Source organism: Bos grunniens, chromosome 16, assembly GCF_055505025.1.
Source record: "Bos grunniens cultivar Pamir isolate PY7600 chromosome 16, Bosgru_T2T1.0, whole genome shotgun sequence".
In the NCBI taxonomy this organism is placed as follows: Eukaryota; Metazoa; Chordata; class Mammalia; order Artiodactyla; family Bovidae; genus Bos; species Bos grunniens.
In genome coordinates, this window is record NC_141180.1 from 39,833,282 (window position 1) to 39,845,788 (window position 12,507).

General features: G+C 43.2%; 1 protein-coding gene and 1 long non-coding RNA gene across 9 annotated transcripts in view; one reads left to right on the forward strand and one right to left on the reverse strand.

The window, feature by feature from the left end:
- Positions 1-12,507, forward strand: part of VPS13D (vacuolar protein sorting 13 homolog D) — a 275,671-nt gene that overhangs the window by 245,908 nt on the left and 17,256 nt on the right. The window lies entirely within an intron of this gene.
- Positions 10,307-11,007, reverse strand: LOC147356673 (uncharacterized). Its single transcript, XR_015143443.1, has 2 exons — positions 10,770-11,007; positions 10,307-10,537 (listed from the first exon to the last, which is right to left on the reverse strand). It is a non-coding gene; the product is annotated as an uncharacterized LOC147356673 (long non-coding RNA).

Below are 12,507 nucleotides of genomic sequence, written 5' to 3' on the forward strand. Positions count from 1 at the left end.
GGACAGCAGCACGCCAGGCTTCCCTGTCCATCACCAACTCCCAGAGCTTACTCATACTCATGTCCATTGAGTCAGTGATGCCATCCAACCATCTCATCCTCTGTCATCCCCTTCTCCTCCTGCCTTCAATCTTTCCCACCATCAGGATCTTTTCTAGTGAGTCAGTTCTTCACATCAGGTGGCCACAGTATTGGAGTTTCAGCTTCAGCATCAGTCCTTCCAATGAATATTCAGTACTGATTTCCTTTAGGATGGATTGGTTGGATCTCTTTGTAGTCCAAGGGACTCTCAAGAGTCTTCTCCAACACCACAGTTTAAAAGCATCAATTCTTCGGGACTCAGCCTTCATAATGATCCAACTTTCACATCCATACATGACTGCTGGAAAAACTGTAGCTTTCACTAGACAGACCTTTGTTTGCAAAGTAGTGTCTTTGCTTTTTAATATGCTGTCTAGGTTGATCATGGCTTTTCTTCCAAGGAGCAAGTGTCTTTTAATTTCATGGCTGCAGTCACCATCTGCAGTGATTTTGGAGTCCCCCCCAAAATAAAGCCTGTCACTGTTTCCGTTGTTTCCCCATCTATTTGTCATGAAGTGATGGGACCGGATGCCTTGATCTTAGTTTTCTGAATGTTGAGTTTTAAGCCAGCTTTTCCCTCTCCTCTTTCCCTTTCATCAAGAGGCTTGATGCCATAAGGGTGGTGTCATCTGCATATCTGAGGTTATTGATATTTCTCCCATCAATCTGATTTCAGCTTGTGTTTCATCCAGCCCAGCATTTCACATGATGTACTCTGCATATAAGTTAAATAAGCAGGGTGACAGTATACACCCTTGACATACTCCTTTCCTGATTTGGAACCAGTCTGTTGTTCCATGTCCAGTTCTAATTGTTACTTCTTGACCTGCATACAGATTTCTCAGGAGGCAGGTCAGGTGGTCTGGTATTCCCATCTCTTGAAGAATTTTCCACAGTTTGTGCTGATGCATACAGTCAAAGGCTTTGGCATAATCAATAAAGCAGAAGTGGATGTTTTTCTGGAACTCTCTTGCTTTTTTGATGACCCAACGAATGTTGTCAATTTGATCTCTGGTTCCTCTGCCTTTTCTAAATCCAGCTTGAACATCTGGAAGTTCACGATTCACATACTGTTGAAGCCTGGCTTGGAGAATTTTGAGCATTATTTTGCTAGCGTGTGAGATGAGTGCAATTGTGCGATAGTTTGGACATTCTTTGGCATTGCCTTTCTTTGGGATTGGAATGAAAATTGACCTTATCCAGTCCTGTGGCCATTGTTGAGTTTTCCAAATTTGCTGGCATATTGAGTGCAACACTTTCACAGCATCGTCTTTTAGGATTTGAAATAGCTCAACTGGAATTTCATCACCTCCACTAGCTCAGTTTATAGTGATGTTTCCTAAGGCCCACTTGACTTAATATTCCAGGATGTCTGGCTCTAGGTGAGTGATCACACCATTGTCATTATCTGGGCCGTGAAGATCTTTTTTGTATAGTTCTTCTACGTATTCTTGTCACCTCATCTTAATATCTTCTGCTTCTGTTGGGTCCATACCATTTCTGTCCTTTATTGTGCCCATCTTTGCATGAAATGTTTCCTTGGTATCTCTAATTTTCTTGAAGAAATCTCTAGTCTTTCCCATTCTATTGTTTTCCTCTATTTCTTTGCATTGATCACTGAGGAAGGCTTTCTTATCTCTCCTTGCTATTCTTTGGAACTCTGCATTCAAATGGGTATTATTTTCCTTTTCTCCTTTGCCTTTAGCTTCTCTTCTTTTCACAGCTATTTGTAAGCCCTCCTCAGACAACCGTTTTGCCTTTTTGCATTTCTTTTTCTTGAGGATGGTCTTGATCACTGCCTCCTGTACAATGTCATGAACCTCCATCCATAGTTCTTCAGGCACTCTATCAGATCTAATCCCTTGAATCTATTTGTCACTTCCACTGGATAATCATAAGAAATTTGATTTAGGTCATACCTGAATGGTCTGGTGTTTTTTCCTACTGTCTTCAGTTTAAGTCTGAATTTGGCAATAAGGAGTTCATGATCTGAGCCACAGTCAGCTCCCCATCTTGTTTTTGCTGACTGTATAGAGCTTCTCCATCTTTGGCTGCAAAGCAAATAATCAATCGGATTTCGGTATTGACCCTCTGGTGATGTCCATTTGTAGAGTCTTCTCTTGTGTTGTTGGAAAAGGGTGTTTGCTATGACCAGTGATTACCCAGTAATTCTTAATAAGGGCATGGGAGACAGACAACTTTTGTGAGTACCTACTATGTGCCAGGGGCTTCTCTGTTGGCTCTGTGGTAAAGAATCCACCTGCCAATGCAGGAGATGTCGATTTGATCCCTGGGTCAGGCAGATCCTCTGGAGAAATATGGACAAAGGAGCCTGGTCGGCTTCCTGCATGGGTTGCAAAAAAGTTAGACGTGACTTAGCAACTAAACAACAATAGCTATGTACCAGACACTGTGCTATACACTTTTCATATATTAACTTAACAGTCGTAACCAAGTAAGTATTATATTCCCGTTTATTGACAAGGAAACAAGGGCTGAGAGCAATCTGGTAACCTCTTCAGGATCACTCCGCTAATAAGTGACTGGATAGGGATTCAGGTCTGTTTGTCTTTTTCCAAAGCTTCATGTTCTTCCCTGTACCACCATGCTCCTAAATTTCATCCCTCTCTTAAAAGGGATCCAGCTTTTGGGAGAAGTTTGGTCATGTAAAGATTAAAAGAAAGTAATTATGTAATTATTTGCTAGAAATCAATCTGAAAGCAATATGCTTTGTTTAATCAACTTCTTATCATTAATATTTGTACTTAATAGCTACAAAATAAGTTTACCAGGAAGTGTATTTTAGGCCCATGTGAAGCACCTTGGGATTGGCCTTAGAAGTGATAGGTTAGTAATGAAACTGACCATAGTTAGAGATTCCTGTAAGCCTTACACTGAATCAGAATGCTGTGCTTAAACATAAATGAAGCTTGTGTTTATAAACACCTTGTTTTTGTAGTGAAGATGTTGAAAGTTGCAAACTGCTTTGTAAGTTGTCAACTGCTTTTTGAAAATCAACCCCAGAATGCATGCAAAAGTTAGTCATTTCAGGACATCCAAGGCTATCAGGCTGTAATCTCAGTATCATATTGTCCACTTGATTGAAATTCTTTGTAGATTGAGTTTGCCTTACTCCTCCCTGCAGCTTCATGAACAGGTAGTTAGTGGACTAGGAGTAAAAGCTCTGAATTAGTCTCATTCTTAGAGTTTAAATCCCAGTCGTCATCTCTGTTGGCATTAGTCCTACCAGCTGTCAAAGTTGCAGTGTCATGGAGTCCCCCAAACATGTGTTAGGTTACAGGAAGCCTTGACCCCTATAAACAAGTCAGGTGTGAATCCCACAATGGGAGAAAGCCCGGCCCAGGAAACGTCGTCCCCACTGCAGGATGTCAAGTCACAAAAAACTTAACAGCGATGGTCGTGTAATTTCTAACAATTCCATGAATCAGCATCTTTCCCGCATTTTTGGTTATAACAATACAATATGGAATTTTATGTGTTGTTACACACATGATTTCAGAGCTCTAGGGAGAGGTAAGTAGAATGTTGACAAGAAAGCAAGAGGGAAAGGGGAATATTTCCATTTGAAGCGGTTTCCCCAATAAGAAAACTAAGAGAGAAGGACTGGATGTTGGCTCCCGGCCCATCTTGGTTTCAGCCACCGAGGCTAAGCTAAGTTAGGGCCCCTCTCGTGCACGCATGGCACCCTCTTCAGATACTCCATCATCATCATCATCAGTAGCATTTTATTGAGCACTTACTCTGTACCAGGCTTTTTTATAAGCACTGTACACATATTGATTGACTTATTCCTCACAACAGCCCCATTAGTATCCGACTTTACAGATGACAAGTCCAAAGCTCCAAGAGGTTACACAGCCTGCAGTAGGTCACACAGTCTGTAAACGCTGGAACTGGGACTTGAACCCTGCTACCATGTTACACGCTCTGTCCTCAGGCTCCCCGGCCACATTATAATTGCTTGTTTCTGTTTCTCTTCCGTTAGACTCCAGGAAGCTCCCTGAGAACTCCATTCATCTCTGTATTCCTAAAGGCCCAGCACGGCCTATGCTCAGGAAAAGTTCATTAACTGGGATGATGGTGAGGGGCAGAGGCAGGTAGAAGTCATTCTCAAGGCTCTCAGTTTGGCTTCTCAGTAATTTCATTTAGGAACCAACCTCTACTGACAGAGGGTTTCTTTCTGCCCAACTGTTGTTTTTTTTTTTTTTTCAATGTGTTCAAAATCCAAACTGTCATTGGGTATTTGGTATAATTTCCTCAGTTCAAGACTTAACGCAGCCAGAGCCCAGTTATCATTAAACTTACGGGTAGAATACTATCTCTGAGTACATTCTAGAAAGTAGAATTCTGTCTGTCATGCAACTATGGGGAAGAGTTTCTCCTGTAAACTGGCCAAACTTCAGAGGTCTCCACCCTATAGTAGAGTCTTCTTTGATTACAGTTTGTACTGAAGGGAGTAAAATGAGTTAGTGGAGAAGTCCTTTTCTACTTAGTCTTTGGAAGTGGATACAGTTATGAGAAGAAGGCTACAGGTCAAAGGTCAGATGTCACCCCTGGCATAGCAGGCTTGGTGATCGGTCTAGACACTGTGCTGCAGTGGATATCAGAAGTTTTAACCAATTCATACTCTCCAGTGTGGAGAATACTGTTGAGACAGACTTGAATTCCTTTTAGAGAACTGATAGATGTTTAACCCATTCAGTCAAGAATTCTAGTACTTTGTAGCTGGCATTCATTTGTTGTTCAGTTGCTAAGTCATGTCCAACTCTGCAACCCTGTGAACTGCAGCACGCCATGCTTACCTATCCTTCACTATCTCCCAGAGTTTGTTCAAACTCATGTCCATTGAGTCAGTAATGCTATCTAACCATCTCATCCTCTGCCACCTCCTTCTCCTCTTGCCCTCAATCTTTTCCAGCATCAGGGGCCTTCCAATGAGTCCATTCTTTGCATCAGATGGCCAAAGTATTAGAGCTTCAGAATCAGTCCTTTCAATGAATATTTAGGGTTGATTTCCTTTAGGACTGATTGGTTTGATCTCCTTGCTGTCAAAGGGACTCTCAAGAGTCTTCTCCAGCACCACAATTCAGAAGCATCAGTTCATTGACACTGAGTCTTTTTTATGGCCTGACTCTCTCATCCATGCATGACTATTGGAAAAACCATAGCTTTGACTATACGAACCTTTGTTGACAAAGTGATGTCTCTGCTTTTCAAATCACTATCTAGGTTTGTCATAGCTTTTCTTCCAAGATGCAGGAGTCTTTTTATTTTGTGGCAGCATTCACCATCCACAGTGATTTTGGAACCCAAGAAAATAAAATCTGTTACTGCTTGCACTTTTTCCCCATCTATTTGCCATGAAATGATGGGACCAGATGCCGAATACTAGACTGGATACCCATTCCCTTCAGGGGATCTTCCTGACTCAGGGATTGAAGCTGGGTCTCCTGCATTGCAGGCAGATTCTTTACCATCTGAGCCACCAGGGAAGCCCTGTCATTCATTAACAGCTAGTATTTAAAGAGAGAGTCTGGGTTGACCATCTCAGCCTAATTGTTTGTACTCAGTCTAGCACAAGTATATACAGGTAAAATGTTTAATTATAACAAAAGTTTCAGACACACACATAAAGTAAATGCAAGCACAATCCATCATCTTGCTGAGGTCCGTTCACAGTCCCTAAGGAAGATGGCAGTCATCAGTTGACTAAACATTCTCTTATGCTAGGAAGTCACATGTTTGACACACACACTTTCTCCTCATTTACTGATTGTTTTTTGAACTTCATTTGGTTGATAGACATGGGCCATGACAGATTCTTCAGCCAACTAATATCTTAACTCAAGCTGTACAGGGGTGTGTGTATGTGTGTACAACATCTGTCTTCAACTAATAGAACTATGACATGGTTACTCATCATAGAAGCGAAGAACAAATAATAGCTGGCCAACCGTTGACCCTCCGGCTGAAAGGCAGGATCAACCCAGTGGATGGAATTGGTTAGATCGCCCCATGTCACCTTGTTTGGATTTACTGCTGCTTCAAGAAAATGACAGGGATTGTTTTCATTACTCTGATCTTTGGCTTTGGCTCCAGTGAACGTCAGAGAGCAGTGGCCAGATGCAGAGCTGCTCTGCATTGATCTCCCCCTCTAGGTGGGTATCTGCAGTGTATCAGCCACTGTATCAGCAGCCCCTTCTCCCCCAGGGTGGGGAGTTGGGGGGAGAGTCATCCATGCTGTACAGCCGGCGCTCTGACATTTCCATGGAGTTCAAAGCCCAAGTTCGTTTGGTGCTGACATTTTGGATTAACTGGTTGACTGGAACGCCTGCTTCTTTCTATACACTGTGAAATTTCTAAACCGCAGCAGCCGAGGGCTTAAAATGGCCGACAGACCCCCAGCTGGCAGCAATTAAGTGCACCGCGGCCCTTGGGCTAAACAAAGGTTTGTGGAGGCAGAGCTGCTGCCTTTGCACTAAGCCAGCTCCCGCTGTAAGCTCTCTTCTGTGTGAAGTGTTTGTCAGTGAGAGATGCCATCCCCTTATGAGAGATGAGCGGGTGGAGTTGTGCCACCTCTTGTGGAATAATTCGTTAACCCCAGGATGGTGGTACCAGGACCCTGCCCAAGAGGCATCATGTCTTACCAGCAAAGGTGATGGTGAGCGGGGAAGCCAGAAGACAGTCCCAGGACGTCCCAGCCCTGACGGGCAAGAGCAGCCCTGACGGGCAAGAGCAGCCCTGACGGGCAAGAGCAGCCTGGAGGCTGATCTTTCTGCTCTGCTCCACATCTGCACCTCTTTTCTTAATGGAATCCCTTGTGCTGTAGGTTGAAAGGGGAAGATGGGCATGAGAAGACAAGATGCTATTTGAAACCCATTCAAGTAGCAAAAAAACGTTAGAAGCTAGACCAATGCTATCTAATACGCTATTTAAATTTGAGCACATTTAAAGGAAAAAATTTAAATTCTGTTCCTCAGTCACACTGGCCACATTTCAAGTGTCAGTAGCCACACATGGCCAGTGGCTGTGTGCTGGACAGTGCTCCCCTGGACAGTACCAAAAGTGCTGGAAAGGATACAGGTTACTAGGCTCTCTGAAACGCATTGCTGGTGGGAGTGTAAATTGTTTCAGCCTCTCTGAAAACAGTTTGAATTATCTTGTTAGCTGAACATTCATGCCCTGTGGTCTAGCAAACAGCTCCTAAGTATGTACCCAAAGAAACTCGTGTCGAGGTTCACCAGGAAACAGGTATAGGAATGTACACAGCAGCATTGTTTGTAGTAGCAAAACCTGGAAATACTCCATGTGCCATCAACAGGAAGCTGGATGAGTGATGGTCTGTTCATACAGTGGAATAATTATAAGCCAGTACAATAACTGAATTATAGCTGCACACAGAAGAGTGATTGAATCTTAACAATAGGACTTCAAGGAGGAAGAAGTAAGTCTGCAAACATAAGAAGGTAGTGCCATCCTTTTTCAGAAGCCCCAAACAATGAAAACCAGAAAATGTAACAAGACTATACCAGAGCATACTTTGAAATGTGATACGACTCCATGCAGAAGGAAAGTAAAGGAATGGTAAGTGCAAGATAGAGAGTAGTGGCTATCTCAGAAGAGGAAAAGGAAAGAGGAATGGGGAGGGGGAGGAGAGGGAGAGGACCACACAGATAGACTCAAGGTATGGTCAGACAATGGGGTTTTCACACAAGGGATAGTGGTTTCACAGATGTTTATTATGTCATTTAAAATAAATAAAAAGCCAGTGATGATAGTGGGCCCTAAACTGAGGATAATGATGCGTCTAGTCCAGAAGTCCAGTTTAAAACAAAAAGAATGGAGTCCTTTCCTTCCAGATGCTAATAGGTTCATGGGAACATACAGGCAAGTGACTTAGGAACAGTGATCTAACTGGTTTTTTTGAACACCACTGAAGAACTATGGACAGAGTTTCGTGACATTATACAGGAAGCGGTGATCAAAACCATCCCCAAGAAAGAAATGCAAAAAGGCAAAATGATTGTCTGAGGAAGCCTTACAAATAGCTGAGAAAAGAAGAGAAGCAAAAGGCAAAGGAGAAAAGGAAAGATATATCCATCTGAATGCAGAGTTCCAAAGAATAGCAAGGAGAGATAAGAAAGCCTTCCTCAGTGATCAATGCAAAGAAATAGAGGAAAACAACAGAATGGGAAAGACTAGACATCTCTTCAAGAAAATTAGAGATACCAAGGGAACATTTCATGCAAAGATGGGCTCGATAAAGGACAGAAATGGTATGGACCTAACAAAAGCAGAAGATATTAAGAAGAGGTGGCAAGAATACACAGAAGAACTATACAAAAAAGATCTTCATGGCCCAGATAATGACAATGGTGTGATGACTCACCTAGAGCCAGACATCCTGGAGTGTGAGGTCAAGTGGGCCTTAGGAAGCATCACTATGAACAAAACTAGTGGAGGTGATGAAATTCCAGTTGAACTATTTCAAATCCTAAAAGATGATGCTGTGAAAATGTTGCACTCAATATGCTAGCAAATTTGGAAAACTCAACAATGGCCACAGGACTGCAAAAGGTCAATTTTCATTCCAATCCCAAAGAAAGGCAATGCCAAAGAATGTTCAAACAATCGCACAGTTGCACTCATCTCACACACTAGCAAAGTAATGCTCAAAATTCTCCAAGCTAGGCTTCAATAGTATGTAAACTTCCAGATGTTCAAACTGGATTTAGAAAAGGCAGAGGAACCAGAGATCAAATTGCCAACATCCGTTGGGTCATCAAAAAAGCAAGAGAGTTCCAGAAAAACATCCACTTCTGCTTCATTGACTATGCTAAATCCTTTGTGCGGATCACAACTGTGGAAAATTCTTCAAGAGATGGGAATACCAGACCACCTTACCTTCCTCCTGAGGTCTGTATGCAGGCCAAGAAGCAACAGTTAGAACTGGACATGAAACAACAGACTGGTTCCAAATTGGTAAAGGCTGTATATTTTCACCCTGCTTACTTAACTTATATGCAGAGTACAGCATGTGAAATGCCGAGCTGGGTGAAGCACAAGCTGAAATCAAGATTGCCAAGAGAAATACCAATAACCCCAGATATGCAGATGATACCATGCTTATGGCAGAAAGTGAAGAGGAACTAAAGAGCCTCTTGATGAAAGTGAAAGAGGAGAGGGAAAAAGTTGGCTTAAACTCAACATTCAAAAAACAAATATCATGGCATCTGGTCCCATCACTTCATGGCAAATCAATGAGGAAACAATGGAAACAGAGAGACTTTATTTTCTTGGGCTCCAAAATCACTGCAGATGGTGACTGCAGCCATGAAATTACAAGATGCTTGCTCCTTGGGAGAAAAACTATGATCAACCTAGACAGCATATTAAAAAGCAGAGACATTACTTTACCGACAAAGGTCCATCTAGTCAGAGCTACAGTTTTTCCAGTAGTCATGTATGGATGTGAGAGTTGGACTATAAAGAAAGCTGAGCGCCGAAGAATTGATGCTTTTGAACTGTGGTGTTGGAGAAGACTCTTGAGAGTCCCTTGGACTGCAAGGAGATCCAACCAGTCCATTCTAAAGGAGATCAGCCCTGGGTGTTCTTTGGAAGGAATGATGCTAAAGCTGAAACTCCAGTACTTTGGCCACCTCATGCAAAGAGTTGACTCATTGGAAAAGACCCTGATGCTGGGAAAGATTGAAGGTGGGAAGAGAAGGGAACGACAGGATGAGATGGTTGGGTAGCATCACTGACTAGATGGACATGAGTTTGAGCAGGCTCTAGGAGTTGATGATGGACAGGAAAGCCTGGCGTGCTGCAGTCCATGGAGTCACAAAGAGACATGACTGAGCGACTGAACTGAGCTGAACTGTATTCCTGAATCCCAGAGTGAACAGATTTAGGATTGTGACATGTACAGTCATCCTGATCTCAAAGGGTTATGCTCGAATTTTTAGTGCCATGGTCAATATATGAATAAAGCAGTTCCCATAACACATGAGGGCCTGCACTGAAGATGTCTCTTTAAACTTTCTGTTGGCTGAAGTCTGGAACTAAATTTTTTCACATGCAAATGGTTTTAACTCCTCCACTCCCCAGCCTCCCAACTTGGACCTCAGGAGGTTAACACTTTAATTAGGTTTCGGAGAAGTAGGAATCCTTTCTTGCCTACCAGCAATGATAAGGACGTAGGAGACTGTGGAAAGAATGCCTTTAATCCATCTCTGTTTCTAGTAAGAATATATGTCTAGATCGCCTCTTATGAACGGGACCTTCAGGAGACCACAAGGGTGACTCCGTGTCCTCCCTCCTGTGTCTGTGTGGACAGTGAGCCTTGAATGCCACAGCAAGCAGCTCCAGGCAGCAGGATCTGAACACTCCACAACAACCTTCCCTTGGTGTTTGGTTGATCATGGAGTGAGGACCTGTTGGGGAGACAGATAAGAAAACTTAACAAACAGGCAGTGCATACCCATGAGGGAGCACATCTGGCATTCAGGTGTGTTTAGAGTTTGAAAGGTAGAAGATAATGCACTGGGCGTAGAGGGAAGAATGGATCACAGAACTCTGGGGACGGTGTGGAGGGAGGCTACCGAATCAAGACCATCTGTAGGCACCAGAGAGCTATTTGGTGACAATAGAGGGCCACTTACTTACATTCACAACTGTTCTGTGGTTGTTATTCATGGGATGTGGTTCTCAGAAGCGCAGATCCAGAAACGGGCCACCTCTCCTTGCCTGCTCTGGCTTCTCGGATCTCACCCAAGGAGGGCAGGACTCTCACTGAGTTTTCTCCTTCTTGGTAGCATGTTTTTTCCCTGCTTTGAATACTCATGAAAAGAATGTTTCTTCTAAGGAAAACATGTGTCAACAGAGATGTTACTGTCATGTCTCTGCCTTCATGCGCCTTCTTTGTTTTGACTAGTTGACTGGCCAGACACACCCTTGACCTTTCCCTCAGGAAGTTGGGATTTGAGCTGGTTCATATTCTGCTTTAATTTTGTTGGCTTTCAAAGCTGAGCATTCATGGTCTGTAATCTCTTCAGCAAAGTTTGCATATCATCTCTCGTTTTTAGCTCAGTAGTCAAAGTGGCCTTTATACCTCTTCCCACCCCCACCTCCAAATGCCTTCATTCATCTATTCAGTTAATACTGCTGCTTCTCTACCATGAACCCAGGAATAAAACAAAATCCCTCCTCTCATGGAGCTTACATTCCAGGTGGAGAGCCAAGCAATAAGCAAATATTTTTATTTAAGTGGGATGTGAAGCAAATATATTTTGAGCTCATGGCCAATTTAACCTGACTTGTTTTTGAAACAACTTGCTGTGAGTAGAAGGACAGGAGTGGAAACAGAATAAGTTACAAAACTACTGGAGCAATCCATTCCAAATCCAGAGATCATTTATCAGTTACAAGAGCGATAGAGAAAGAGAGAGATTTGGGGCATGTGTGAAAGTTGAGCCTTCGATCCTCCCAGTAGATCCAGAAGGATGTAGGGAGAGGAGTCAGGATGCAGCCTTATACTGAAAGATGTAGATGAGCACGCCTGGCAGGCCTCCTGAGGGCCTTTGGGCTTCGGCCACGGCACCCAGGCCTCTTCCAGGAGCTTCAGGGGTGATAGGATAGGAAGCCTGACTTGAGGAAAAGATGTGTTTTTAGCCTGTCCTAGACAGTGTTTGAAACGACGGTAGATGTTTCACTGGACCAGGAGATAAGAACAGAACTCAGTTACCTGGAAAATCACTGCACACTCCTTCCCCTGGTTTCTCTCCCACGCAGTGTTTTGCCAGCATCCTTACAACAACAGTTGTCTGGCGTCTGTGTGAAGGGTTAATGGCAGCCCTCTCTGCTGCCCTCCATATTTTGAGTCAGTTGCATGCTCAGTCACTCAGTTCATGTGTGAGTCTTTGTGACCCCATGGACTGCAGCCTGCCAGCCTCCTCTGTCCATGGGATTTTCCAAGCAAGAATACTGGAGTGGGTTGCCATTTCCTTCTCCAGGGAATTTTCCTGACCCAGAGATCGAACCCCTGTCTCCTATGTCTCCTTCATTGGCAGGAGTCACCTGGGGAGCCCCCTTCAGTCAGTTGTTGGGATCTAAATAACCAGCAGTGGGCCTCAGTCTTAAAGAAGGAATTGAGACTGTGCACAGCAGGAGTATGTGAATATATCTTGTAATTAAAATTGGGTGTGTTTTTTTTTTTACCCATTCCCTTGGTGCAGATGATCAAAACTTCTTTTTAGTCTCACTCGGAGAACACAATTAGTAGTGTATTCTTGGGGCATCCTTTTTACTGAACTTTTTATAAAATTAATCACTGGATTTCTGGTTTCCAAGCCCAAATCAAGCATTACCCAGGTATGGAGGTTGAGCCCACGTGGCCTGGTAGGTG